The following is a 21,485-nucleotide window of genomic DNA, read 5'->3' as shown; positions in this document are numbered from 1 at the left end:
TGTCTAAAAAAATTAAGAGTCAGTTCCATATTTTTACCCGTGGACCTTCCGTTTGTTCGGTGAATGTGAACATTACAACACTATAGAAACTAGATGAAAGCTACCAGAACGGTGTAAGCAAACCACTCCTGCTTAAAAAAAGAAAGTTTCCTCAAGCAATAGTCAAAAACATCTGAAACTCCTTGTATCTGCTCGGTTTCGAACCAGGGACCTTTCGCGTGTGAGGCGAACGTGGTAACCACTACACTACAGAAACCTGGCTGTTGAGCCACCAACCACCCACCTGCCCACCCTCTTTCACTTTCCACATTCAGTCACAAGAATTAAAAGCGAATGGATGAAAATAATGGAGTGAAAGTGAACAGGTGTGGCCTTTGGTCTAAAAGCAAGAGGAAAGCCCATATTTCTGCCCGGTTTCGAACCGGGGACCTTTCGCGTGTTAGGCGAACGTGATAACCACTACACTACAGAAACCTGGCTGTTGAGCCACCAACCACCCACCTGCCCACCCTCTTTCACTTTCCACATTCAGTCACAAGAATTAAAAGCGAATGGATGAAAATAATGGAGTGAAAGTGAACAGGTGTGTCCTTTGGACTAAAAGCAAGAAGAAAGCCCATGTTTCTGCCCGGTTTCAAACCGGGGACCTTTCGCGTGTTAGGCGAACGTGATAACCACTACACTACAGAAACCTGGCTGTTGAAACCTGGCTGTGCAAGATCCAAAATGACGAAAATGATAAAGTCAAATCGAACAGGTATGTCGCTTTGTCTAAAAAAATTAAGAGTCAGTCCCATATTTCTACCCGTGGACCTTCCGTTTGTTAGGTGAATGTGATCATTACAACACTATAGAAACTAGATGAAAGCTACCAGAACGGTGTAGGCAAACCACTGCTGCTTAAAAAAAGAAAGTTTCCTCATGCAATAGTCAAAAACATCTGAAACTCCTTGTTTCTGCCTGGTTTCGAACCAGGGACCTTTCGTGTGTGAGGCGAACGTGATAACCACTACACTACAGAAACCTGGCTGTTGAGCCACCAACCACCCACCTGCCCACCCTCCTTCGCTTTCCACATTCAGTCAAGAATTAAAAGCGAATGGATGAAAATAATGGAGTGAAAGTGAAAAGATGTGGTCTTTTGTCTAAAAGCAAGAAGAAAGCCCATGTTTCTGCCCGGTTTCGAACCGGGGACCTTTCGCGTGTTAGGCGAACGTGATAACCACTACACTACAGAAACCTGGCTGTTGAGCCACCAACCACCCACCTGCCCACCCTCTTTTGCTTTCCACATTCAGTCACAAGAATTAAAAGCGAATGGATGAAAATAATGGAGTGAAAATGAACAGGTATGGCCTTTGGTCTAAAAGCAAGAAGAAAGCCCATGTTTCTGCCCGGTTTCGAACCGGGGACCTTTCGCATGTTAGGCGAACGTGACAACCACTACACTACAGAAACCAGATGAAAACTCGCATGGCCGTCGTTGCAAGCAAAGGATACCAGATTGACAAATGTAAACAAGGTTTCATCGTGCAATGGTCCGAAAGCCAAAAACATAGGGATGTTCCATGTTTCTGCTATCTATCGAACTGGGGACCTTGGGTGTGTGAGGCAAAGGTGATAAACACTACACCTCCAGAAACTTGCTCTTCATGGAACCTGCTAACAGTGCAAGATCCAAAATGCCGAAAATGATAAAGTCAAACCGAACAGGTATGTCGCTTTGTCTAAAAAAATTTCCTCATGCAATAGTCAAAAACATCTGAAACTTCTTGTTTCTGCCCGGTTTCGAACCAGGGACCTTTCGCGTGTGAGGCGAACGTGATAACCACTACACTACAGAAACATGGCTGTTGAGCCACCAACCACCCACCTGCCCACCCTCTTTCGCTTTCCACATTCAGTCACAAGAATTAAAAGCGAATGGATGAAAATAATGGAGTGAAAGTGAACAGATGTGGCCTTTGGTCTAAAAGCAAGAGGAAAGTCCATGTTTCTGCCCGATTTCGAACCAGGGACCTTTCGCGTGTTAGGCGAACGTGATAGCCACTACACTACAGAAACCAGATGAAAACTTGCATGGCCGTCGTTGCCAGCAAAGGATACCAGATTGACAAATGAAAACAAGGTTTCATCGTGCAATGGTCCGAAAGCCAAAAACATAGGGATGTTCCATGTTTCTGCTATCTATCGAACTGGGGACCTTGGGTGTGTGAGGCAAAGGTGATAAACACTACACCTCCAGAAACTTGCTCTTCATGGAACCTGCTAACAGTGCAAGATCCAAAATGACGAAAATGATAAAGTCAAATCGAACAGGTATGTCGCTTTGTCTAAAAAAATTAAGAGTCAGTTCCATATTTTTACCCGTGGACCTTCCGTTTGTTCGGTGAATGTGAACATTACAACACTATAGAAACTAGATGAAAGCTACCAGAACGGTGTAAGCAAACCACTCCTGCTTAAAAAAAGAAAGTTTCCTCAAGCAATAGTCAAAAACATCTGAAACTCCTTGTATCTGCTCGGTTTCGAACCAGGGACCTTTCGCGTGTGAGGCGAACGTGGTAACCACTACACTACAGAAACCTGGCTGTTGAGCCACCAACCACCCACCTGCCCACCCTCTTTCACTTTCCACATTCAGTCACAAGAATTAAAAGCGAATGGATGAAAATAATGGAGTGAAAGTGAACAGGTGTGGCCTTTGGTCTAAAAGCAAGAGGAAAGCCCATATTTCTGCCCGGTTTCGAACCGGGGACCTTTCGCGTGTTAGGCGAACGTGATAACCACTACACTACAGAAACCTGGCTGTTGAGCCACCAACCACCCACCTGCCCACCCTCTTTCACTTTCCACATTCAGTCACAAGAATTAAAAGCGAATGGATGAAAATAATGGAGTGAAAGTGAACAGGTGTGTCCTTTGGACTAAAAGCAAGAAGAAAGCCCATGTTTCTGCCCGGTTTCAAACCGGGGACCTTTCGCGTGTTAGGCGAACGTGATAACCACTACACTACAGAAACCTGGCTGTTGAAACCTGGCTGTGCAAGATCCAAAATGACGAAAATGATAAAGTCAAATCGAACAGGTATGTCGCTTTGTCTAAAAAAATTAAGAGTCAGTCCCATTTTTCTACCCGTGGACCTTCCGTTTGTTAGGTGAATGTGATCATTACAACACTATAGAAACTAGATGAAAGCTACCAGAACGGTGTAAGCAAACCACTCCTGCTTAAAAAAAGAAAGCTTCCTCATGCAATAGTCAAAAACATCTGAAACTGCTTGTTTCTGCCTGGTTTCGAACCAGGGACCTTTCGCGTGTGAGGCGAACGTGATAACCACTACACTATAGAAAACTGGCTGTTGATCCACCATCCACCCACCTGTCCACCCTCTTTCGCTTTCCACATTCAGTCACAAGAATTAAAAGCGAATGGATGAAAATAATGGAGTGAAAGTGAACAGGTATGGCCTTTGGTCTAAAAGCAAGAGGAAAGCCCATGTTTCTGCCCGGTTTCGAACCAGGGACCTTTTGCGTGTTAGGCAAACGTGATAACCAATACACTACAGAAACCTGCCTGTTGAGCAACCAACCACCCACCTGCCCACCCTCTTTCGCTTTCCACATTCAGTCACAAGAATTAAAAGCGAATGGATGAAAATAATGGAGTGAAAGTGAACAGATGTGGCCTTTTGTCTAAAAGCAAGAAGAAAGCCCATGTTTCTGCCCGGTTTCGAACCGGGGACCTTTCGCGTGTTAGGCGAACGTGATAACCACTACACTACAGAAACCTGGCTGTTGAGCCACCAACCACCCACCTGCCCACCCTCTTTCGCTTTCCAAAAACATAGGGATGTTCCATGTTTCTGCTATCTATCGAACTGGGGACCTTGGGTGTGTGAGGCAAAGGTGATAAACACTACACCTCCAGAAACTTGCTCTTCATGGAACCTGCTAACAGTGCAAGATCCAAAATGACGAAAATGATAAAGTCAAATCGAACAGGTATGTCGCTTTGTCTAAAAAAATTAAGAGTCAGTCCCATATTTCTACCCGTGGACCTTCCGTTTGTTAGGTGAATGTGATCATTACAACACTATAGAAACTAGATGAAAGCTACCAGAACGGTGTAGGCAAACCACTGCTGCTTAAAAAAAGAAAGTTTCCTCATGCAATAGTCAAAAACATCTGAAACTCCTTGTTTCTGCCTGGTTTCGAACCAGGGACCTTTCGTGTGTGAGGCGAACGTGATAACCACTACACTACAGAAACCTGGCTGTTGAGCCACCAACCACCCACCTGCCCACCCTCCTTCGCTTTCCACATTCAGTCAAGAATTAAAAGCGAATGGATGAAAATAATGGAGTGAAAGTGAAAAGATGTGGTCTTTTGTCTAAAAGCAAGAAGAAAGCCCATGTTTCTGCCCGGTTTCGAACCGGGGACCTTTCGCGTGTTAGGCGAACGTGATAACCACTACACTACAGAAACCTGGCTGTTGAGCCACCAACCACCCACCTGCCCACCCTCTTTTGCTTTCCACATTCAGTCACAAGAATTAAAAGCGAATGGATGAAAATAATGGAGTGAAAATGAACAGGTATGGCCTTTGGTCTAAAAGCAAGAAGAAAGCCCATGTTTCTGCCCGGTTTCGAACCGGGGACCTTTCGCATGTTAGGCGAACGTGATAACCACTACACTACAGAAACCAGACGAAAACTCGCATGGCCGTCGTTGCAAGCAAAGGATACCAGATTGACAAATGTAAACAAGGTTTCATCGTGCAATGGTCCGAAAGCCAAAAACATAGGGATGTTTCATGTTTCTGCTATCTATCGAACTGGGGACCTTGGGTGTGTGAGGCAAAGGTGATAAACACTACACCTCCAGAAACTTGCTCTTCATGGAACCTGCTAACAGTGCAAGATCCAAAATGCCGAAAATGATAAAGTCAAACCGAACAGGTATGTCGCTTTGTCTAAAAAAATTTCCTCATGCAATAGTCAAAAACATCTGAAACTTCTTGTTTCTGCCCGGTTTCGAACCAGGGACCTTTCGCGTGTGAGGCGAACGTGATAACCACTACACTACAGAAACATGGCTGTTGAGCCACCAACCACCCACCTGCCCACCCTCTTTCGCTTTCCACATTCAGTCACAAGAATTAAAAGCGAATGGATGAAAATAATGGAGTGAAAGTGAACAGATGTGGCCTTTTGTCTAAAAGCAAGAGGAAAGCCCATGTTTCTGCCCGGTTTCGAACCGGGGACCTTTCGCGTGTAAGGCGAACATGATAACCACTACACTACAGAAACCTGGCTGTTGAGCTACCAACCACCCACCTGCCCACCCTCTCTTGCTTTCCACATTCAGTAACAAGAATTAAAAGCGAATGGATGAAAATAATGGAGTGAAAGTGAACAGATGTGGCCTTTGGTCTAAAAGCAAGAGGAAAGTCCATGTTTCTGCCCGATTTCGAACCAGGGACCTTTCGCGTGTTAGGCGAACGTGATAGCCACTACACTACAGAAACCAGATGAAAACTTGCATGGCCGTCGTTGCCAGCAAAGGATACCAGATTGACAAATGAAAACAAGGTTTCATCGTGCAATGGTCCGAAAGCCAAAAACATAGGGATGTTCCATGTTTCTGCTATCTATCGAACTGGGGACCTTGGGTGTGTGAGGCAAAGGTGATAAACACTACACCTCCAGAAACTTGCTCTTCATGGAACCTGCTAACAGTGCAAGATCCAAAATGACGAAAATGATAAAGTCAAATCGAACAGGTATGTCGCTTTGTCTAAAAAAATTAAGAGTCAGTTCCATATTTTTACCCGTGGACCTTCCGTTTGTTCGGTGAATGTGAACATTACAACACTATAGAAACTAGATGAAAGCTACCAGAACGGTGTAAGCAAACCACTCCTGCTTAAAAAAAGAAAGTTTCCTCAAGCAATAGTCAAAAACATCTGAAACTCCTTGTATCTGCTCGGTTTCGAACCAGGGACCTTTCGCGTGTGAGGCGAACGTGGTAACCACTACACTACAGAAACCTGGCTGTTGAGCCACCAACCACCCACCTGCCCACCCTCTTTCACTTTCCACATTCAGTCACAAGAATTAAAAGCGAATGGATGAAAATAATGGAGTGAAAGTGAACAGGTGTGGCCTTTGGTCTAAAAGCAAGAGGAAAGCCCATATTTCTGCCCGGTTTCGAAATGGGGACCTTTCGCGTGTTAGGCAAACGTGATAACCACTACACTACAGAAACCTGGCTGTTGAGCCACCAACCACCCACCTGCCCACCCTCTTTCACTTTCCACATTCAGTCACAAGAATTAAAAGCGAATGGATGAAAATAATGGAGTGAAAGTGAACAGGTGTGTCCTTTGGACTAAAAGCAAGAAGAAAGCCCATGTTTCTGCCCGGTTTCAAACCGGGGACCTTTCGCGTGTTAGGCGAACGTGATAACCACTACACTACAGAAACCTGGCTGTTGAAACCTGGCTGTGCAAGATCCAAAATGACGAAAATGATAAAGTCAAATCGAACAGGTATGTCGCTTTGTCTAAAAAAATTAAGAGTCAGTCCCATTTTTCTACCCGTGGACCTTCCGTTTGTTAGGTGAATGTGATCATTACAACACTATAGAAACTAGATGAAAGCTACCAGAACGGTGTAAGCAAACCACTCCTGCTTAAAAAAAGAAAGCTTCCTCATGCAATAGTCAAAAACATCTGAAACTGCTTGTTTCTGCCTGGTTTCGAACCAGGGACCTTTCGCGTGTGAGGCGAACGTGATAACCACTACACTATAGAAAACTGGCTGTTGATCCACCATCCACCCACCTGTCCACCCTCTTTCGCTTTCCACATTCAGTCACAAGAATTAAAAGCGAATGGATGAAAATAATGGAGTGAAAGTGAACAGATGTGGCCTTTTGTCTAAAAGCAAGAGGAAAGCCCATGTTTCTGCCCGGTTTCGAACCAGGGACCTTTTGCGTGTTAGGCAAACGTGATAACCAATACACTACAGAAACCTGCCTGTTGAGCAACCAACCACCCACCTGCCCACCCTCTTTCGCTTTCCACATTCAGTCACAAGAATTAAAAGCGAATGGATGAAAATAATGGAGTGAAAGTGAACAGATGTGGCCTTTTGTCTAAAAGCAAGAAGAAAGCCCATGTTTCTGCCCGGTTTCGAACCGGGGACCTTTCGCGTGTTAGGCGAACGTGATAACTACTACACTACAGAAACCTGGCTGTTGAGCCACCAACCACCCACCTGCCCACCCTCTTTCGCTTTCCAAAAACATAGGGATGTTCCATGTTTCTGCTATCTATCGAACTGGGGACCTTGGGTGTGTGAGGCAAAGGTGATAAACACTACACCTCCAGAAACTTGCTCTTCATGGAACCTGCTAACAGTGCAAGATCCAAAATGACGAAAATGATAAAGTCAAATCGAACAGGTATGTCGCTTTGTCTAAAAAAATTAAGAGTCAGTCCCATATTTCTACCCGTGGACCTTCCGTTTGTTAGGTGAATGTGATCATTACAACACTATAGAAACTAGATGAAAGCTACCAGAACGGTGTAGGCAAACCACTGCTGCTTAAAAAAAGAAAGTTTCCTCATGCAATAGTCAAAAACATCTGAAACTCCTCGTTTCTGCCTGGTTTCGAACCAGGGACCTTTCGTGTGTGAGGCGAACGTGATAACCACTACACTACAGAAACCTGGCTGTTGAGCCACCAACCACCCACCTGCCCACCCTCCTTCGCTTTCCACATTCAGTCAAGAATTAAAAGCGAATGGATGAAAATAATGGAGTGAAAGTGAAAAGATGTGGCCTTTTGTCTAAAAGCAAGAAGAAAGCCCATGTTTCTGCCCGGTTTCGAACCGGGGACCTTTCGCGTGTTAGGCGAACGTGATAACCACTACACTACAGAAACCTGGCTGTTGAGGCACCAACCACCCACCTGCCCACCCTCTTTTGCTTTCCACATTCAGTCACAAGAATTAAAAGCGAATGGATGAAAATAATGGAGTGAAAATGAACAGGTATGGCCTTTGGTCTAAAAGCAAGAAGAAAGCCCATGTTTCTGCCCGGTTTCGAACCGGGGACCTTTCGCATGTTAGGCGAACGTGATAACCACTACACTACAGAAACCTGGCTGTTGAGCTAACAACCACCCACCTGCCCACCCTCTTTCGCTTTCCACATTCAGTCACAAGAATTAAAAGTGAATGGATGAAAATAATGGAGTGAAAGTGAACAGATGTGGCCTTTGGTCTAAAAGCAAGAGGAAAGCCCATGTTTCTGCCCGGTTTCGAATCAGGGACCTTTCGCATGAGCCAAAAACATAGGGATGTTCCATGTTTCTGCTATCTATCGAACTGGGGACCTTGGGTGTGTGAGGCAAAGGTGATAAACACTACACCTCCAGAAACTTGCTCTTCATGGAACCTGCTAACAGTGCAAGATCCAAAATGACGAAAATGATAAAGTCAAATCGAACAGGTATGTCGCTTTGTCTAAAAAAATTAAGAGTCAGTCCCATATTTCTACCCGTGGACCTTCCGTTTGTTAGGTGAATGTGAACATTACAACACTATAGAAACTAGATGAAAGCTACCAGAACGGTGTAAGCAAACCACTCCTGCTTAAAAAAAGAAAGTTTCCTCATGCAATAGTCAAAAACAACTGAAACTCCTTGTTTCTGCCCAGTTTCGAACCAGGGAACTTTTGCGTGTGAGGCGAACGTGATAACCACTACACTACCGAAACCTGCCTGTTGAGCCACCATCCACCCACCTGCACACCCTTCTTCGCTTTCCACATTCAGTCAAGAATTAAAAGCGAATGGATGAAAATAATGGAGTGAAAGTGAAAAGATGTGGTCTTTTGTCTAAAAGCAAGAAGAAAGCCCATGTTTCTGCCCGGTTTCGAACCGGGGACCTTTCGCGTGTTAGGCGAACGTGATAACCACTACACTACAGAAACCTGGCTGTTGAGCCAACAACCACCCACCTGCCCACCCTCTTTCGCTTTCCACATTCAGTCACAAGAATTAAAAGCGAATGGATGAAAATAATGGAGTGAAAGTGAACAGATGTGGCCTTTGGTCTAAAAGCAAGAAGAAAGCCCATGTTTCTGCCCGGTTTCGAACCGGGGACCTTTCGCGTGTTAGGCGAACGTGATAACCACTACACTACAGAAACCTGGCTGTTGAGCCAACAACCACCCACCTGCCCACCCTCTTTCGCTTTCCACATTCAGTCACAAGAATTAAAAGCGAATGGATGAAAATAATGGAGTGAAAGTGAACAGATGTGGCCTTTTGTCTAAAAGCAAGAAGAAAGCCCATGTTTCTGCCCGGTTTCGAACCGGGGACCTTTCGCGTGTTAGGCGAACGTGATAACCACTACACTACAGAAACCTGGCTGTTGAGCCAACAACCACCCACCTGCCCACCCTCTTTCGCTTTCCACATTCAGTCACAAGAATTAAAAGTGAATGAATGAAAATAATGGAGTGAAAGTGAACAGGTGTGGCCTTTGGTCTAAAAGCAAGATGAAAGCCCATGTTTGTGCCCGGCTTCGAACTGGGGACCTTTCGCGTGTTAGGCAAACATGATAACCACTACACTACAGAAACCAGATGAAAACTCGCATGGCCGTCGTTGCAAGCAAAGGATACCAGATTGACAAATGAAAACAAGGTTTCATCGTGCAATGGTCCAAAAGCCAAAAACATAGGGATGTTCCATGTTTCTGCTATCTATCGAACTGGGGACCTTGGGTGTGTGAGGCAAAGGTGATAAACACTGCACCTCCAGAAACTTGCTCTTCATGGAACCTGCTAACAGTGCAAGATCCAAAATGACGAAAATGATAAAGTCAAATCGAACAGGTATGTCGTTTTGTCTAAAAAAATTAAGAGTCAGTCCCATATTTCTACCCGTGGACCTTCCGTTTGTTAGGTGAATGTGAACATTACAACACTATAGAAACTAGATGAAAGCTACCAGAACGGTGTAAGCAAACAACTCCTGCTTAAAAAAAGAAAGTTTCCTCATGCAATAGTCAAAAACTTCTGTAACTCCTTGTTTCTGCCCGGTTTCGAACCAGGGACCTTTCGCGTGTGAGGCGAACGTGATAACCACTTCACTACAGAAACCTGGCTGTTGAGCCACCAACCACCCACCTGCCCACTCTCTTTCGCTTTCCACATTCAGTCACAAGAATTAAAAGCGAATGGATGAAAATAATGGAGTGAAAGTGAACAGATGTGGCCTTTTGTCTAAAAGCAAGAAGAAAGCCCATGTTTCTGCCCGGTTTCAAACCGGGGACATTTCGCGTGTTAGGCGAACGTGATAACCACTACACTACAGAAACCTGGCTGATGAGCCACCAACCACCCACCTGCCCACCCTCATTTGCTTTCCACATTCAGTAACAAGAATTAAAAGCGAATGGATGAAAATAATGGAGTGAAAGTGAACAGATGTGGCCTTTTGTCTAAAAGCAAGAAGAAAGCCCATGTTTCTGCCCGGTTTCGAACCGGGGACCTTTCGCGTGTTAGGCGAACGTGATAACCACTACACTACAGAAACCAGATGAAAACTCGCATGGCCGTCGTTGCAAGCAAAGGATGCCAGATTGACAAATAAAAACAAGGTTTCATCGTGCAATGGTCCGAAAGCCAAAAACATAGGAATGTTCCATGTTTCTGCTATCTATCGAACTGGGGACCTTGGGTGTGTGAGGCAAAGGTGATAAACACTACACCTCCAGAAACTTGCTCTTCATGGAACCTGCTAACAGTGCAAGATCCAAAATGACGAAAATGATGAAGTCAAATCGAACAGGTATGTCGCTTTGTCTAAAAAAATTAAGAGTCAGTCCCATATTTCTACCAGTGGACCTTCCGTTTGTTAGGTGAATGTGATCATTACAACACTATAGAAACTAGATTAAAGCTACCAGAACGGTGTAAGCAAACCACTCCTGCTTAAAAAAAGAAAGTTTCCTCATGCAATAGTCAAAAACATCTGAAACTCCTTGTTTCTGCCCGGTTTCGAACCAGGGACCTTTCGCGTGTGATGCAAACGTGATAACCACTACACTACAGAAACATGGCTGTTGAGCCACCAACCACCCACCTGCCCACCCTCTTTCGCTTTCCACATTCAGTCACAAGAATTAAAAGCGAATGGATGAAAATAATGGAGTGAAAGTGAACAGGTGTGGCCTTTGGTCTAAAAGCAAGAGGAAAGCCCATGTTTCTGCCCGGTTTCAAACAAGGGACCTTTCGCGTGTTAGGCGAACGTGATAACCACTACACTACAGAAACCAGATGAAAACTCTCATGGCCGTCGTTGCAAGCAAAGGATGCCAGATTGACAAATAAAAACAAGGTTTCATCGTGCAATGGTCCGAAAGCCAAAAACATAGGGATGTTCCATGTTTCTGCTATCTATCGAACTGGGGACCTTGGGTGTGTGAGGCAAAGGTGATAAACACTACACTTCCACAAACTTGCTCTTCATGGAACCTGCTAACAGTGCAAGATCCAAAATGACGAAAATGATAAAGTCAAATCGAACAGGTATGTCGCTTTGTCTAAAAAAATTAAGAGTCAGTCCCATATTTCTACCCATGGACCTACCGTTTGTTAGGTGAATGTGATCATTACAACACTATAGAAACTAGATTAAAGCTACCAGAACGGTGTAAGCAAACCACTCCTGCATAATAAAAGAAAGTTTCCTCATGCAGTAGTCAAAAACATCTGAAACTCCTTGTTTCTGCCTGGTTTCGAACCAGGGACCTTTCGCGTGTGAGGCGAACGTGATAACCACTACACTACAGAAACCTGGCTGTTGAGCCACCAACCACCCACCTGCCCACCCTTCTTCGCTTTCCACATTCAGTCAAGAATTAAAAGCGAACGGATGAAAATAATGGAGTGAAAGTGAAAAAATGTGGTCTTTTGTCTAAAAGCAAGAAGAAAGCCCATGTTTCTGCCCGGTTTCGAATCGGGGACCTTTCGCGTGTTAGGCGAACGTGATAACCACTACACTACAGAAACCTGGCTGTTGAGCCACCAACCACCCACCTGCCCACCCTTTTTCGCTTTCCACATTCAGTCACAAGAATTAAAAGTGAATGGATGAAAATAATGGAGTGAAAGTGAACAGATTTGGCCTTTGGTCTAAAAGCAAGAAGAAAGCCCATGTTTCTGACTGGTTTCGAACCGGGGACCTTTCGCGTGTTAGGCGAACGTGATAACCACTACACTACAGAAAGCTGGCTGTTGAGCCACCAACCACCCACCTGCCCACCCTCTTTTGCTTTCCACATTCAGTAACAAGAATTAAAAGCGAATGGATGAAAATAATGGAGTGAAAGTGAACAGATGTGGCCTTTTGTCTAAAAGCAAGAAGAAAGCCCATGTTTCTGCCCGGTTTCGAACCGGGGACCTTTCACGTGTTAGGCGAACGTGATACCCACTACACTACAGAAACCAGATGAAAACACGCATGGCCGTCGTTGCAAGCAAAGGATACCAGATTGACAAATGAAAACAAGGTTTCATCGTGCAATGGTCCGAAAGCCAAAAACATAGGGATGTTCCATGTTTCTGCTATCTATCGAAACTGGGGACCTTGGGTGTGTGAGGCAAAGGTGATAAACACTACACCTCCAGAAACTTGCTCTTCATGGAACCTGCTAACAGTGCAAGATCCAAAATGACGAAAATGATAAAGTCAAATCGAACAGGTATGTCGATTTGTCTAAAAAAATTAAGAGTCAGTCCCATATTTCTACCCGTGGACCTTTCGTTTGTTAGGTGAATGTGATCATTACAACACTATAGAAACTAGATTAAAGCTACCAGAACGGTGTAAGCAAACCACTCCTGCTTAAAAAAAGAAAGTTTCCTCATGCAATAGTCAAAAACATCTGAAACTCCTTGTTTCTGCCTGGTTTCGAACCAGGGACCTTTCGCGTGTGAGGCGAACGTGATAACCACTACACTACAGAAACCTGGCTGTTGAGCCACCAACCACCCACCTGCCCACTCTCTTTCGCTTTCCACATTCAGTCACAAGAATTAAAAGCGAATGGATGAAAATAATGGAGTGAAAGTGAACAGGTGTGGCCTTTTGTCTAAAAGCAAGAAGAAAGCCCATGTTTCTGACCGGTTTCGAACCGGGGACCTTTCGCGTGTTAGGCAAACATGATAACCACTACACTACAGAAACCTGGCTGTTGAGCCACCAACCACCCACCTGCCCACCCAGCCAGAAACCTGGCTGTTGAGCCAACAACCACCCACCTGCCCACCCTCTTTTGCTTTCCACATTCAGTCACAAGAATTAAAAGTGAATGGATGAAAATAATGGAGTGAAAGTGAACAGATGTGGCCTTTTGTCTAAAAGCAAGAAGAAAGCCTATGTTTCTGCCCGGTTTCGAACCGGGGACCTTTCGCGTGTTAGTCGAACGTGATAACCACTACACTACAGAAACCTGGCTGTTGAGCCAACAACCACCCACCTGCCCACCCTCTTTCGCTTTCCACATTCAGTCACAAGAATTAAAAGTGAATGGATGAAAATAATGGAGTGAAAGTGAACAGATGTGGCCTTTTGTCTAAAAGCAAGAAGAATGCCCATGTTTCTGCCCGGTTTCGAACCGGGGACCTTTTGCGTGTTAGGCGAACGTGACAACCACAACACTACAGAAACCAGATGAAAACTCGCATGGCCGTCGTTGCAAGCAAAGGATACCAGATTGACAAATAAAAACAAGGTTTCATCGTGCAATGGTCCGAAAGCCAAAAACATAGGGATGTTCCATGTTTCTGCTATCTATCGAACTGGGGACCTTGGGTGTGTGAGGCAAAGGTGATAAACACTACACCTCCAGAAACTTGCTCTTCATGGAACCTGCTAACAGTGCAAGATCCAAAATGACGAAAATGATAAAGTCAAATCGAACAGGTATGTCGCTTTGTCTAAAAAAATTAAGAGTCAGTCCCATATTTCTACCCGTGGACCTTCCGTTTGTTAGGTGAATGTGAACATTACAACACTATAGAAACTAGATGAAAGCTACCAGAACGGTGTAAGCAAACCACTCCTGCTTAAAAAAAGAAAGTTTCCTCATGCAATAGTCAAAAACATCTGAAACTCCTTGTTTCTGCCCGGTTTCGAACCAGGGACCTTTCGCGTGTGAGGCGAACGTGATAACCACTACACTACAGAAACCTGGCTGTTGAGCCACCAACCACCCACCTGCCCACCCTCTTTCGCTTTCCACATTCAGTCACAAGAATTAAAAGCGAATGGATGAAAATAATGGAGTGAAAGTGAACAGATGTGGCCTTTTGTCTAAAAGCAAGAAGAAAGCCCATGTTTCTGCCCGGTTTCGAACCGGGGACCTTTCGCGTGTTAGGCGAATGTGATAACCACTACACTACAGAAACCTGGCTGTTGAGCCACCAACCACCCACCTGCCCACCCTCTTTCGCTTTCCAAAAACATAGGGATGTTCCATGTTTCTGCTATCTATCGAACTGGGGACCTTGGGTGTGTGAGGCAAAGGTGATAAACACTACACCTCCAGAAACTTGCTCTTCATGGAACCTGCTAACAGTGCAAGATCCAAAATGACGAAAATGATAAAGTCAAATCGAACAGGTATGTCGCTTTGTCTAAAAAAATTAAGAGTCAGTCCCATATTTCTACCCGTGGACCTTCCGTTTGTTAGGTGAATGTGATCATTACAACACTATAGAAACTAGATGAAAGCTACCAGAACGGTGTAGGCAAACCACTGCTGCTTAAAAAAAGAAAGTTTCCTCATGCAATAGTCAAAAACATCTGAAACTCCTTGTTTCTGCCTGGTTTCGAACCAGGGACCTTTCGTGTGTGAGGCGAACATGATAACCACTACACTACAGAAACCTGGCTGTTGAGCCACCAACCACCCACCTGCCCACCCTCCTTCGCTTTCCACATTCAGTCAAGAATTAAAAGCGAATGGATGAAAATAATGGAGTGAAAGTGAAAAGATGTGGTCTTTTGTCTAAAAGCAAGAAGAAAGCCCATGTTTCTGCCCGGTTTCGAACCGGGGACCTTTCGCATGTTAGGCGAACGTGATAACCACTACACTACAGAAACCAGATGAAAACTCGCATGGCCGTCGTTGCAAGCAAAGGATACCAGATTGACAAATGTAAACAAGGTTTCATCGTGCAATGGTCCGAAAGCCAAAAACATAGGGATGTTCCATGTTTCTGCTATCTATCGAACTGGGGACCTTGGGTGTGTGAGGCAAAGGTGATAAACACTACACCTCCAGAAACTTGCTCTTCATGGAACCTGCTAACAGTGCAAGATCCAAAATGCCGAAAATGATAAAGTCAAACCGAACAGGTATGTCGCTTTGTCTAAAAAAATTTCCTCATGCAATAGTCAAAAACATCTGAAACTTCTGGTTTCTGCCCGGTTTCGAACCAGGGACCTTTCGCGTGTGAGGCGAACGTGATAACCACTACACTACAGAAACATGGCTGTTGAGCCACCAACCACCCACCTGCCCACCCTCTTTCGCTTTCCACATTCAGTCACAAGAATTAAAAGCGAATGGATGAAAATAATGGAGTGAAAGTGAACAGATGTGGCCTTTTGTCTAAAAGCAAGAGGAAAGCCCATGTTTCTGCCCGGTTTCGAACCGGGGACCTTTCGCGTGTAAGGCAAACATGATAACCACTACACTACAGAAACCTGGCTGTTGAGCTACCAACCACCCACCTGCCCACCCTCTCTTGCTTTCCACATTCAGTAACAAGAATTAAAAGCGAATGGATGAAAATAATGGAGTGAAAGTGAACAGATGTGGCCTTTGGTCTAAAAGCAAGAGGAAAGTCCATGTTTCTGCCCGATTTCGAACCAGGGACCTTTCGCGTGTTAAGCGAACATGATAACCACTACACTACAGAAACCAGATGAAAACTTGCATGGCCGTCGTTGCCAGCAAAGGATACCAGATTGACAAATGAAAACAAGGTTTCATCGTGCAATGGTCCGAAAGCCAAAAACATAGGGATGTTCCATGTTTCTGCTATCTATCGAACTGGGGACCTTGGGTGTGTGAGGCAAAGGTGATAAACACTACACCTCCAGAAACTTGCTCTTCATGGAACCTGCTAACAGTGCAAGATCCAAAATGACGAAAATGATAAAGTCAAATCGAACAGGTATGTCGCTTTGTCTAAAAAAATTAAGAGTCAGTTCCATATTTTTACCCGTGGACCTTCCGTTTGTTCGGTGAATGTGAACATTACAACACTATAGAAACTAGATGAAAGCTACCAGAACGGTGTAAGCAAACCACTCCTGCTTAAAAAAAGAAAGTTTCCTCAAGCAATAGTCAAAAACATCTGAAACTCCTTGTATCTGCTCGGTTTCGAACCAGGGACCTTTCGCGTGTGAGGCGAACGTGGTAACCACTACACTACAGAAACCTGGCTGTTGAGCCACCAACCACCCACCTGCCCACCCTCTTTCACTTTCCACATTCAGTCACAAGAATTAAAAGCGAATGGATGAAAATAATGGAGTGAAAGTGAACAGGTGTGGCCTTTGGTCTAAAAGCAAGAGGAAAGCCCATATTTCTGCCCGGTTTCGAACCGGGGACTTTTCGCGTGTTAGGCGAACGTGATAACCACTACACTACAGAAACCTGGCTGTTGAGCCACCAACCACCCACCTGCCCACCCTCTTTCACTTTCCACATTCAGTCACAAGAATTAAAAGCGAATGGATGAAAATAATGGAGTGAAAGTGAACAGGTGTGTCCTTTGGACTAAAAGCAAGAAGAAAGCCCATGTTTCTGCCCGGTTTCAAACCGGGCACCTTTCGCGTGTTAGGCGAACGTGATAACCACTACACTACAGAAACCTGGCTGTTGAAACCTGGCTGTGCAAGATCCAAAATGACGAAAATGATAAAGTCAAATCGAACAGGTATGTCGCTTTGTCTAAAAAAATTAAGAGTCAGTCCCATTTTTCTACCCGTGGACCTTCCGTTTGTTAGGTGAATGTGATCATTACAACACTATAGAAACTAGATGAAAGCTACCAGAACGGTGTAAGCAAACCACTCCTGCTTAAAAAAAGAAAGCTTCCTCATGCAATAGTCAAAAACATCTGAAACTGCTTGTTTCTGCCTGGTTTCGAACCAGGGACCTTTCGCGTGTGAGGCGAACGTGATAACCACTACACTATAGAAAACTGGCTGTTGATCCACCATCCACCCACCTGTCCACCCTCTTTCGCTTTCCACATTCAGTCACAAGAATTAAAAGCGAATGGATGAAAATAATGGAGTAAAAGTGAACAGGTATGGCCTTTGGTCTAAAAGCAAGAAGAAAGCCCATGTTTCTGCCCGGTTTCGAACCGGGGACCTTTCGCGTGTTAGGCAAACGTGATAACCACTACACTACAGAAACCAGATGAAAGCTCGCATGGCCGTCGTTGCAAGCAAAGGATGCCAGATTGACAAATAAAAACAAGGTTTCATTGTGCAATGGTCCGAAAGCCAAAAACATAGGAATGTTCCATGTTTCTGCTATCTATCGAACTGGGGACCTTGGGTGTGTGAGGCAAAGGTAATAAACACTACACCTCCAGAAACTTGCTCTTCATGGAACCTGCTAACAGTGCAAGATCCAAAATGACGAAAATGATAAAGTCAAATCGAACAGGTATGTCGCTTTGTCTAAAAAAATTAAGAGTCAGTCCCATATTTCTACCCGTGGACCTTCCGTTTGTTAGGTGAATGTGATCATTACAACACTATAGAAACTAGATTAAAGCTACCAGAACGGTGTAAGCAAACCACTCCTGCTTAAAAAAAGAAAGTTTCCTCATGCAATAGTCAAAAACATCTGAAATTCCTTGTTTCTGCCTGGTTTCGAACCAGGGACCTTTCGCGTGTGAGGCGAACGTGATAACCACTACACTACAGAAACCTGGCTGTTGAGCCACCAACCACCCACCTGCCCACCCTCTTTCGCTTTCCACATTCAGTCAAGAATTAAAAGCGAATGGATGAAAATAATGGAGTGAAAGTGAAAAGATGTGGCCTTTTGTCTAAAAGCAAGAAGAAAGCCCATGTTTCTGCCCGGTATCGAACCAGAGACCTTTCGCGTGTTAGGCGAACGTGATAACCACTACACTACTGAAACATGGCTGTTGAGCCACCAACCACCCACCTGCCCACCCTCTTTTGCTTTCCACATTCAGTAACAAGAATTAAAAGCGAATGGATGAAAATAATGGAGTGAAAGTGAACAGATGTGGCCTTTTGTCTAAAAGCAAGTAGAAAGCCCATGTTTCTGCCCGGTTTCGAACCGGGGACCTTTTGCGTGTTAGGCGAACGTGATAACCACTACACTACAGAAACCTGGCTGTTGAGCCACCAACCACCCACCTGCCCACCGTCTTTCGCTTTCCACATTCAGTCACAAGAATTAAAAGCGAATGGATGAAAATAATGGAGTGAAAGTGAACAGGTGTGGCCTTTGGTCTAAAAGCAAGAGGAAAGCCCATGTTTCTGCCCGGTTTCAAACAAGGGACCTTTCGCGTGTTAGGCGAACGTGATAACCACTACACTACAGAAACCAGATGAAAACTCGCATGGCCGTCGTTGCAAGCAAAGGATGCCAGATTGACAAATAAAAACAAGGTTTCATCGTGCAATGGTCCGAAAGCCAAAAACATAGGGATGTTCCATGTTTCTGCTATCTATCGAACTGGGGACCTTGGGTGTGTGAGGCAAAGGTGATAAACACTACACCTCCAGAAACTTGCTCTTCATGGAACCTGCTAACAGTGCAAGATCCAAAATGACGAAAATGATAAAGTCAAATCGAACAGGTATGTCGCTTTGTCTAAAAAAATTAAGAGTCAGTCCCATATTTCTACCCGTGGACCTTCCGTTTGTTAGGTGAATGTGATCATTACAACACTATAGAAACTAGATGAAAGCTACAAGAGCGGTGTAAGCAAACCACTCCTGCTTAAAAAAAGAAAATTTCCTCATGCAATAGTCAAAAACATCTGAAACTCCTTGTTTCTGCCTGGTTTCGAACCAGGGACCTTTCGCGTGTGAGGCGAACGTGATAACCACTACACTACAGAAAACTGGCTGTTGAGCCACCAACCACCCACCTGCCCACCCTCCTTCGCTTTCCACATTCAGTCAAGAATTAAAAGCGAATGGATGAAAATAATGGAGTGAAAGTGAAAAGATGTGGTCTTTTGTCTAAAAGCAAGAAGAAAGCCCATGTTTCTGCCTGGTTTCGAACCGGGGACCTTTCGCGTGTTAGGCGAACGTGATAACCACTACACTACAGAAACCTGGCTGTTGAGCCACCAACCACCCACCTGCCCACCCTCTTTCGCTTTCCACATTCAGTCACAAGAATTAAAAGCGAATGGATGAAAATAATGGAGTGAAAATGAACAGGTATGGCCTTTGGTCTAAAAGCAAGAGGTAAGCCCATATTTCTGCCCGGTTTCGAACCGGGGACCTTTCGCGTGTTAGGCGAACGTGATAACCACTACACTACAGAAACCAGATGAAAACTCGCATGGCCGTCGTTGCAAGCAAAGGATACCAGATTGACAAATGTAAACAAGGTTTCATCGTGCGATGGTCCGAAAGCCAAAAACATAGGGATGTTCCATGTTTCTGCTATCTATCGAACTGGGGACCTTGGGTGTGTGAGGCAAAGGTGATAAACACTACACCTCCAGAAACTTGCTCTTCATGGAACCTGCTAACAGTGCAAGATCCAAAATGACGAAAATGATAAAGTCAAATCGAACAGGTATGTCGCTTTGTCTAAAAAAATTAAGAGTCAGTCCCATATTTCTACCCGTGGACCTTCCGTTTGTTAGGTGAATGTGAACATTACAACACTATAGAAACTAGATGAAAGCTACCAGAACGGTGTAAGCAAACCACTCCTGCTTAAAAAAAGAAAGTTTCCTCATGCAATAGTCAAAAACAACTGAAACTCCTTGTTTCTGCCCGGTTTCGAACCAGGGACCTTTTGCATGTGAGGCGAACGTGATAACCACTACACTACAGAAACCTGGCTGGTGAGCCACCAACCACCCACCTGCCCACCCTCTTTCGCTTTCCACATTCAGTCACAAGAATTAAAAGCGAATGGATGAAAATAATGGAGTGAAAGTGAACAGGTGTGGCCTTTTGTCTAAAAGCAAGAAGAAAGACCATGTTTCTGCCCGGTTTTGAACCGGGTACCTTTCGCATGTTAGGCGAACGTGATAACCACTACACTACAGAAACCCGGCTGTTGAGCCACCAACCACCCACCTGCCCACCCTCTTTCGCTTTCCACATTCAGTCACAAGAATTAAAAGTGAATGGATGAAAATAATGGAGTGAAAGTGAACAGGTGTGGCCTTTGGTCTAAAAGCAAGAGGAAAGCCCATGTTTGTGCCCGGTTTCGAACCGGGGACCTTTCGCGTGTTAGGCGAACGCGATAACCACTACACTACAGAAACCAGATAAAAACTCGAATGGCCGTCGTTGCAAGCAAAGGATGCCAGATTGACAAATAAAAACAAGGTTTCATCGTGCAATGGTCCGAAAGCCAAAAACATAGGGATGTTCCATGTTTCTGCTATCTATCGAACTGGGGACCTTGGGTGTGTGAGGCAAAGGTGATAAACACTACACCTCCAGAAACTTGCTCTTCATGGAACCTGCTAACAGTGCAAGATCCAAAATGACGAAAATGATAAAGTCAAATCGAACAGGTATGTCGCTTTGTCTAAAAAAATTAAGAGTCAGTCCCATATTTCTACCCGTGGACCTTCCGTTTGTTAGGTGAATGTGATCATTACAACACTATAGAAACTAGATTAAAGCTACCAGAACGGTGTAAGCAAACCACTCCTGCTTAAAAAAAGAAAGTTTCCTCATGCAATAGTCAAAAACATGTGAAACTCCTTGTTTCTGCCCGGTTTCGAACCAGGGACCTTTCGCGTGTTAGGCGAACGTGATAACCACTACACTACAGAAACCAGATGAAAACTCGTATGGCCGTCGTTGCAAGCAAAGGATACCAGATTGACAAATGAAAACAAGGTTTCATCGTGCAATGGTCCGAAAGCCAAAAACATAGGGATGATCCATGTTTCTGCTATCTATCGAACTGGGGACCTTGGGTGTGTGAGGCAAAGGTGATAAACACTACACCTCCAGAAACTTGCTCTTCATGGAACCTGCTAACAGTGCAAGATCCAAAATGACGAAAATGATAAAGTCAAATCGAACAGGTATGTCGCTTTGTCTAAAAAAATTAAGAGTCAGTCCCATATTTCTACCCGTGGACCTTCCGTTTGTTAGGTGAATGTGAACATTACAACACTATAA

General features: G+C 44.5%; 51 non-coding genes across 51 annotated transcripts; all 51 read right to left on the bottom strand.

Annotated features, from left to right (window-relative positions):
• Window positions 1-401: 401 nt before the first annotated feature.
• TRNAV-AAC (transfer RNA valine (anticodon AAC)) lies at window positions 402-474 on the bottom strand. Its single transcript has one exon. It is a non-coding gene; the product is annotated as a tRNA-Val (tRNA).
• Window positions 475-619: 145 nt separating this feature from the next.
• Window positions 620-692, bottom strand: TRNAV-AAC (transfer RNA valine (anticodon AAC)). The gene has a single exon. It is a non-coding gene; the product is annotated as a tRNA-Val (tRNA).
• A 259-nt stretch (window positions 693-951) lies between these two features.
• TRNAV-CAC (transfer RNA valine (anticodon CAC)) lies at window positions 952-1,024 on the bottom strand. The gene has a single exon. It is a non-coding gene; the product is annotated as a tRNA-Val (tRNA).
• Window positions 1,025-1,167: 143 nt separating this feature from the next.
• On the bottom strand, window positions 1,168-1,240 carry TRNAV-AAC (transfer RNA valine (anticodon AAC)). The gene has a single exon. It is a non-coding gene; the product is annotated as a tRNA-Val (tRNA).
• Window positions 1,241-1,385: 145 nt separating this feature from the next.
• On the bottom strand, window positions 1,386-1,458 carry TRNAV-AAC (transfer RNA valine (anticodon AAC)). The gene has a single exon. It is a non-coding gene; the product is annotated as a tRNA-Val (tRNA).
• A 315-nt stretch (window positions 1,459-1,773) lies between these two features.
• Window positions 1,774-1,846, bottom strand: TRNAV-CAC (transfer RNA valine (anticodon CAC)). The gene has a single exon. It is a non-coding gene; the product is annotated as a tRNA-Val (tRNA).
• An 885-nt stretch (window positions 1,847-2,731) lies between these two features.
• TRNAV-AAC (transfer RNA valine (anticodon AAC)) lies at window positions 2,732-2,804 on the bottom strand. The gene has a single exon. It is a non-coding gene; the product is annotated as a tRNA-Val (tRNA).
• A 145-nt stretch (window positions 2,805-2,949) lies between these two features.
• On the bottom strand, window positions 2,950-3,022 carry TRNAV-AAC (transfer RNA valine (anticodon AAC)). The gene has a single exon. It is a non-coding gene; the product is annotated as a tRNA-Val (tRNA).
• A 259-nt stretch (window positions 3,023-3,281) lies between these two features.
• TRNAV-CAC (transfer RNA valine (anticodon CAC)) lies at window positions 3,282-3,355 on the bottom strand. Its single transcript has one exon. It is a non-coding gene; the product is annotated as a tRNA-Val (tRNA).
• A 144-nt stretch (window positions 3,356-3,499) lies between these two features.
• On the bottom strand, window positions 3,500-3,572 carry TRNAV-AAC (transfer RNA valine (anticodon AAC)). The gene has a single exon. It is a non-coding gene; the product is annotated as a tRNA-Val (tRNA).
• A 145-nt stretch (window positions 3,573-3,717) lies between these two features.
• Window positions 3,718-3,790, bottom strand: TRNAV-AAC (transfer RNA valine (anticodon AAC)). The gene has a single exon. It is a non-coding gene; the product is annotated as a tRNA-Val (tRNA).
• Window positions 3,791-4,198: 408 nt separating this feature from the next.
• On the bottom strand, window positions 4,199-4,271 carry TRNAV-CAC (transfer RNA valine (anticodon CAC)). Its single transcript has one exon. It is a non-coding gene; the product is annotated as a tRNA-Val (tRNA).
• Window positions 4,272-4,414: 143 nt separating this feature from the next.
• TRNAV-AAC (transfer RNA valine (anticodon AAC)) lies at window positions 4,415-4,487 on the bottom strand. Its single transcript has one exon. It is a non-coding gene; the product is annotated as a tRNA-Val (tRNA).
• A 145-nt stretch (window positions 4,488-4,632) lies between these two features.
• Window positions 4,633-4,705, bottom strand: TRNAV-AAC (transfer RNA valine (anticodon AAC)). The gene has a single exon. It is a non-coding gene; the product is annotated as a tRNA-Val (tRNA).
• A 315-nt stretch (window positions 4,706-5,020) lies between these two features.
• Window positions 5,021-5,093, bottom strand: TRNAV-CAC (transfer RNA valine (anticodon CAC)). The gene has a single exon. It is a non-coding gene; the product is annotated as a tRNA-Val (tRNA).
• A 145-nt stretch (window positions 5,094-5,238) lies between these two features.
• Window positions 5,239-5,311, bottom strand: TRNAV-UAC (transfer RNA valine (anticodon UAC)). The gene has a single exon. It is a non-coding gene; the product is annotated as a tRNA-Val (tRNA).
• A 1,103-nt stretch (window positions 5,312-6,414) lies between these two features.
• On the bottom strand, window positions 6,415-6,487 carry TRNAV-AAC (transfer RNA valine (anticodon AAC)). The gene has a single exon. It is a non-coding gene; the product is annotated as a tRNA-Val (tRNA).
• A 259-nt stretch (window positions 6,488-6,746) lies between these two features.
• On the bottom strand, window positions 6,747-6,820 carry TRNAV-CAC (transfer RNA valine (anticodon CAC)). Its single transcript has one exon. It is a non-coding gene; the product is annotated as a tRNA-Val (tRNA).
• A 144-nt stretch (window positions 6,821-6,964) lies between these two features.
• TRNAV-AAC (transfer RNA valine (anticodon AAC)) lies at window positions 6,965-7,037 on the bottom strand. Its single transcript has one exon. It is a non-coding gene; the product is annotated as a tRNA-Val (tRNA).
• A 145-nt stretch (window positions 7,038-7,182) lies between these two features.
• Window positions 7,183-7,255, bottom strand: TRNAV-AAC (transfer RNA valine (anticodon AAC)). Its single transcript has one exon. It is a non-coding gene; the product is annotated as a tRNA-Val (tRNA).
• Window positions 7,256-7,663: 408 nt separating this feature from the next.
• On the bottom strand, window positions 7,664-7,736 carry TRNAV-CAC (transfer RNA valine (anticodon CAC)). The gene has a single exon. It is a non-coding gene; the product is annotated as a tRNA-Val (tRNA).
• A 143-nt stretch (window positions 7,737-7,879) lies between these two features.
• TRNAV-AAC (transfer RNA valine (anticodon AAC)) lies at window positions 7,880-7,952 on the bottom strand. The gene has a single exon. It is a non-coding gene; the product is annotated as a tRNA-Val (tRNA).
• A 145-nt stretch (window positions 7,953-8,097) lies between these two features.
• On the bottom strand, window positions 8,098-8,170 carry TRNAV-AAC (transfer RNA valine (anticodon AAC)). The gene has a single exon. It is a non-coding gene; the product is annotated as a tRNA-Val (tRNA).
• Window positions 8,171-8,931: 761 nt separating this feature from the next.
• TRNAV-AAC (transfer RNA valine (anticodon AAC)) lies at window positions 8,932-9,004 on the bottom strand. Its single transcript has one exon. It is a non-coding gene; the product is annotated as a tRNA-Val (tRNA).
• Window positions 9,005-9,149: 145 nt separating this feature from the next.
• On the bottom strand, window positions 9,150-9,222 carry TRNAV-AAC (transfer RNA valine (anticodon AAC)). Its single transcript has one exon. It is a non-coding gene; the product is annotated as a tRNA-Val (tRNA).
• A 145-nt stretch (window positions 9,223-9,367) lies between these two features.
• On the bottom strand, window positions 9,368-9,440 carry TRNAV-AAC (transfer RNA valine (anticodon AAC)). Its single transcript has one exon. It is a non-coding gene; the product is annotated as a tRNA-Val (tRNA).
• Window positions 9,441-10,107: 667 nt separating this feature from the next.
• On the bottom strand, window positions 10,108-10,180 carry TRNAV-CAC (transfer RNA valine (anticodon CAC)). Its single transcript has one exon. It is a non-coding gene; the product is annotated as a tRNA-Val (tRNA).
• A 145-nt stretch (window positions 10,181-10,325) lies between these two features.
• Window positions 10,326-10,398, bottom strand: TRNAV-AAC (transfer RNA valine (anticodon AAC)). The gene has a single exon. It is a non-coding gene; the product is annotated as a tRNA-Val (tRNA).
• Window positions 10,399-10,543: 145 nt separating this feature from the next.
• On the bottom strand, window positions 10,544-10,616 carry TRNAV-AAC (transfer RNA valine (anticodon AAC)). The gene has a single exon. It is a non-coding gene; the product is annotated as a tRNA-Val (tRNA).
• A 449-nt stretch (window positions 10,617-11,065) lies between these two features.
• On the bottom strand, window positions 11,066-11,138 carry TRNAV-CAC (transfer RNA valine (anticodon CAC)). Its single transcript has one exon. It is a non-coding gene; the product is annotated as a tRNA-Val (tRNA).
• A 667-nt stretch (window positions 11,139-11,805) lies between these two features.
• Window positions 11,806-11,878, bottom strand: TRNAV-CAC (transfer RNA valine (anticodon CAC)). Its single transcript has one exon. It is a non-coding gene; the product is annotated as a tRNA-Val (tRNA).
• Window positions 11,879-12,021: 143 nt separating this feature from the next.
• Window positions 12,022-12,094, bottom strand: TRNAV-AAC (transfer RNA valine (anticodon AAC)). The gene has a single exon. It is a non-coding gene; the product is annotated as a tRNA-Val (tRNA).
• Window positions 12,095-12,457: 363 nt separating this feature from the next.
• TRNAV-AAC (transfer RNA valine (anticodon AAC)) lies at window positions 12,458-12,530 on the bottom strand. Its single transcript has one exon. It is a non-coding gene; the product is annotated as a tRNA-Val (tRNA).
• A 450-nt stretch (window positions 12,531-12,980) lies between these two features.
• TRNAV-CAC (transfer RNA valine (anticodon CAC)) lies at window positions 12,981-13,053 on the bottom strand. Its single transcript has one exon. It is a non-coding gene; the product is annotated as a tRNA-Val (tRNA).
• A 410-nt stretch (window positions 13,054-13,463) lies between these two features.
• On the bottom strand, window positions 13,464-13,536 carry TRNAV-AAC (transfer RNA valine (anticodon AAC)). The gene has a single exon. It is a non-coding gene; the product is annotated as a tRNA-Val (tRNA).
• A 667-nt stretch (window positions 13,537-14,203) lies between these two features.
• On the bottom strand, window positions 14,204-14,276 carry TRNAV-CAC (transfer RNA valine (anticodon CAC)). Its single transcript has one exon. It is a non-coding gene; the product is annotated as a tRNA-Val (tRNA).
• A 145-nt stretch (window positions 14,277-14,421) lies between these two features.
• TRNAV-AAC (transfer RNA valine (anticodon AAC)) lies at window positions 14,422-14,494 on the bottom strand. The gene has a single exon. It is a non-coding gene; the product is annotated as a tRNA-Val (tRNA).
• Window positions 14,495-14,902: 408 nt separating this feature from the next.
• On the bottom strand, window positions 14,903-14,975 carry TRNAV-CAC (transfer RNA valine (anticodon CAC)). Its single transcript has one exon. It is a non-coding gene; the product is annotated as a tRNA-Val (tRNA).
• A 143-nt stretch (window positions 14,976-15,118) lies between these two features.
• TRNAV-AAC (transfer RNA valine (anticodon AAC)) lies at window positions 15,119-15,191 on the bottom strand. Its single transcript has one exon. It is a non-coding gene; the product is annotated as a tRNA-Val (tRNA).
• A 315-nt stretch (window positions 15,192-15,506) lies between these two features.
• On the bottom strand, window positions 15,507-15,579 carry TRNAV-CAC (transfer RNA valine (anticodon CAC)). The gene has a single exon. It is a non-coding gene; the product is annotated as a tRNA-Val (tRNA).
• A 145-nt stretch (window positions 15,580-15,724) lies between these two features.
• On the bottom strand, window positions 15,725-15,797 carry TRNAV-UAC (transfer RNA valine (anticodon UAC)). Its single transcript has one exon. It is a non-coding gene; the product is annotated as a tRNA-Val (tRNA).
• A 1,435-nt stretch (window positions 15,798-17,232) lies between these two features.
• On the bottom strand, window positions 17,233-17,306 carry TRNAV-CAC (transfer RNA valine (anticodon CAC)). The gene has a single exon. It is a non-coding gene; the product is annotated as a tRNA-Val (tRNA).
• Window positions 17,307-17,450: 144 nt separating this feature from the next.
• Window positions 17,451-17,523, bottom strand: TRNAV-AAC (transfer RNA valine (anticodon AAC)). Its single transcript has one exon. It is a non-coding gene; the product is annotated as a tRNA-Val (tRNA).
• A 449-nt stretch (window positions 17,524-17,972) lies between these two features.
• TRNAV-CAC (transfer RNA valine (anticodon CAC)) lies at window positions 17,973-18,045 on the bottom strand. Its single transcript has one exon. It is a non-coding gene; the product is annotated as a tRNA-Val (tRNA).
• A 361-nt stretch (window positions 18,046-18,406) lies between these two features.
• Window positions 18,407-18,479, bottom strand: TRNAV-AAC (transfer RNA valine (anticodon AAC)). The gene has a single exon. It is a non-coding gene; the product is annotated as a tRNA-Val (tRNA).
• Window positions 18,480-19,146: 667 nt separating this feature from the next.
• On the bottom strand, window positions 19,147-19,220 carry TRNAV-CAC (transfer RNA valine (anticodon CAC)). Its single transcript has one exon. It is a non-coding gene; the product is annotated as a tRNA-Val (tRNA).
• Window positions 19,221-19,362: 142 nt separating this feature from the next.
• TRNAV-AAC (transfer RNA valine (anticodon AAC)) lies at window positions 19,363-19,435 on the bottom strand. Its single transcript has one exon. It is a non-coding gene; the product is annotated as a tRNA-Val (tRNA).
• A 145-nt stretch (window positions 19,436-19,580) lies between these two features.
• Window positions 19,581-19,653, bottom strand: TRNAV-AAC (transfer RNA valine (anticodon AAC)). The gene has a single exon. It is a non-coding gene; the product is annotated as a tRNA-Val (tRNA).
• Window positions 19,654-20,102: 449 nt separating this feature from the next.
• Window positions 20,103-20,175, bottom strand: TRNAV-CAC (transfer RNA valine (anticodon CAC)). Its single transcript has one exon. It is a non-coding gene; the product is annotated as a tRNA-Val (tRNA).
• A 145-nt stretch (window positions 20,176-20,320) lies between these two features.
• On the bottom strand, window positions 20,321-20,393 carry TRNAV-AAC (transfer RNA valine (anticodon AAC)). Its single transcript has one exon. It is a non-coding gene; the product is annotated as a tRNA-Val (tRNA).
• A 667-nt stretch (window positions 20,394-21,060) lies between these two features.
• On the bottom strand, window positions 21,061-21,133 carry TRNAV-AAC (transfer RNA valine (anticodon AAC)). Its single transcript has one exon. It is a non-coding gene; the product is annotated as a tRNA-Val (tRNA).
• Window positions 21,134-21,485: the final 352 nt, after the last annotated feature.

Source organism: Hyla sarda, chromosome 3 (genome assembly GCF_029499605.1).
Source record: "Hyla sarda isolate aHylSar1 chromosome 3, aHylSar1.hap1, whole genome shotgun sequence".
Taxonomy (NCBI): Eukaryota; Metazoa; Chordata; class Amphibia; order Anura; family Hylidae; genus Hyla; species Hyla sarda.
Note: the sequence above shows the minus strand (reverse complement) of the source record. Positions and strands in the feature narration are given on the sequence as shown.